Genomic DNA, 2,500 nt, shown 5'->3' with positions numbered 1-2,500 from the left:
CCCAGCGTGTGCCGATGGTGCTGGGGGCAAGCGCCCGCACCAGGGCCCAGCGTGTGCCGATGGTGCTGGGGGCAACCGCCCGGACCAGGGCCCAACGTGTGCCGATGGTGGTCGAGGGAACCGCCCGCACCAGGGCCCAGCGTGTGCCGATGGTGCTGGGGGCAAGCGCCCGCCCCAGGGCCCAGCGTGTGCCGATGGTTATCGGGGCAACCGGCCGCACCAGGGCCCAGGGTCTGCCGATGGTGCTCGAGGCAACCGCCCGCACCAAGGCTCAGCATGTGCCGATTGTGATCGAGGCAACAACCCACACCAGGGCCCAGCTTGTGCCGATGGCGGTCGAGGCAAGTGCCCGTACCGAAGGGCAGCCTATGCCGATGATGGTCGATGCATGTGCCATCACCATGCGTCATCATGTGCCATTGATGGTCGAGGCCTTGGCCGAAGTTCGATTTTGAGCCACGGTGCCCATGCTTGGCTCCAGCATGTGCTGGTGCCGCATTTTTTTCACTCGGGACAGCATCGCCGGAGCATCGCCGGAGCATCGCCGGAGTACCGCCGGAGAACCTGACCGGCGGCATTGGGGTTCCGGCGATTGGGAGGGGGGCCGGGGGGGTGTGCGCACATGATGTGCGATGGGTGCTGGTACTTGGCCTTGTGTTGGCCCCCTATCCCTCATCAAACCTCTGAGAATTCACACCCCCTTAAAGAGCATTTGAGATTTTACAGGTTTGCTACCAGTAGCCGTTAAAGTGTCTGAAATGGGGACACTTTTTTCAAACGGTCACAAAATCTTCTCTACTTCGAGTTTTTAGCTGAATTTTTTTGTGCATGCCAACAAAAATAGAAGGATCATGCCTACAAAATTTGGGGCCAAAAATCCTTATAAAAAAATTTTAAAAAATCCCGAACCGCAAAAAGTTTCGAAAATCGTGAAAAATAGAAAACGAGTCATCTTCCAACGAAACTTCACGTGAAGGCTTAGGGGACCATTGTATGAATTTACAAGCCATAAAAATGGCATTGGCACGGCAGAAATTTGAAGATGTGCCTAAACCCACCAGGGCCTAGCGTGTGCCGATGGTGCTCGAGGCAACCGCCCGCACCAGGGCCCAGCGTGTGCCGATGGTGCTCGAGGCAAGCGCCCGCACCAGGGCCCAGCGTGTGCCGATGGTGGTCGAGGCAACCGCCCGCACCAGGGCCGATAGTGTGCCGATGGTGCTCGAGGCAACCTGTCGCACCAGGGCCCAGCGTGTGCCGATGGTGATCGAGGCAACCTGCCGCACCAGGGCCCAGCGTGTGCCGATGGTGGTCGAGCCAAGCGCCCGCACCAGCGCCCAGCGTGTGCCGATGGTGCTCGAGGCAACCGACCGCACCAGGGCCCAGCGTGTGCCGATGGTGCTCGAGGCAACGTGCCGCACCAGGGCCCAGCGTGTGCCGATGGCGCTCGAGGCAACCTGCCGCACCAGGGCCCAGCGTGTGTCGATGGTGCTCGAGGCAACCTGCCGCACCAGGGCCCAGCGTGTGCCGATGGTGCTCGAGGCAAGCGCCCGCACCAGCGCCCAGCGTGTGCCGATGGTGCTCGAGACAACCGACCGCACCAGGGCCCAGCGTGTGCCGATGGTGCTCGAGGCAACTTGCCGCACCAGGGCCCAGCGTGTGCCGATGGCGCTCGAGGCAAGCTCCCGCACCAGGGCCCAGCGTGTGCCGATGGTGCTCGAGGCAACCTGCCGCACCAGGGCCCAGTGTGTGCCGATGGTGCTCGAGGCAAGCGCCCGCACCAGGGCCCAGCGTGTGCCGATGGTGGTCGAGGCAACCGCCCGCACCAGGGCCCAGCGTGTGCCGATGGTGGTCGAGGCAACCTGCCGCACCAGGGCCCAGCGTGTGCCGACGGTGCTCGAGGCAACCTGCCGCACCAGGGCCCAGCGTGTGCCGATGGTGCTCGAGGCAACCGACCGCACCAGGGCCGAGCGTGTGCCGATGGTGGTCGAGGCAAGCGCCCGCACCAGGGCCCAGCGTGTGCCGATGGTGGTCGAGGCAAGCGCCCGCACCAGGGCCCAGCGTGTGCCGATGGTGCTCGAGGCAACCGACCGCACCAGGGCCGAGCGTGTGCCGATGGTGGTCGAGGCAAGCGCCCGCACCAGGGCCCAACGTGTGCCGATGGTGCTGGGGGCAACCGCCCGCACCAGGGCCCAGCGTGTGCCGATGGTGATCGAGGCAACCGCCCGCACCAGGGCCCAGCGTGTGCCGATGGTGGTCGAGGCAAGCGCCCGCACCAGTGCCCAGCGTGTGCCGATGGTGGTCGAGGCAAGCGCCCGCACCAGGGCCCAGCTTTTGCCGATGGTGATCGAGGCAACCGGCCGCTCCAGGGCCCAGCGTGTGCCGATGGTTATCGGGGCAACCGGCCGCACCAGGGCCCAGGGTCTGCCGATGGTGCTCGAGGCAACCGCCCGCACCAAGGCTCAGCATGTGCCGCTGGTGATCGAGGCAACAACCCACACCA

Source organism: Durio zibethinus, unplaced genomic scaffold (assembly GCF_047325235.1).
Source record: "Durio zibethinus cultivar Kanyao isolate XHJ-2024 unplaced genomic scaffold, ASM4732523v1 HiC_scaffold_387, whole genome shotgun sequence".
Taxonomy (NCBI): domain Eukaryota; kingdom Viridiplantae; phylum Streptophyta; class Magnoliopsida; order Malvales; family Malvaceae; genus Durio; species Durio zibethinus.
The sequence above is the reverse complement of the archived record's forward strand: the minus strand, read 5'-3'. Positions refer to the sequence as shown.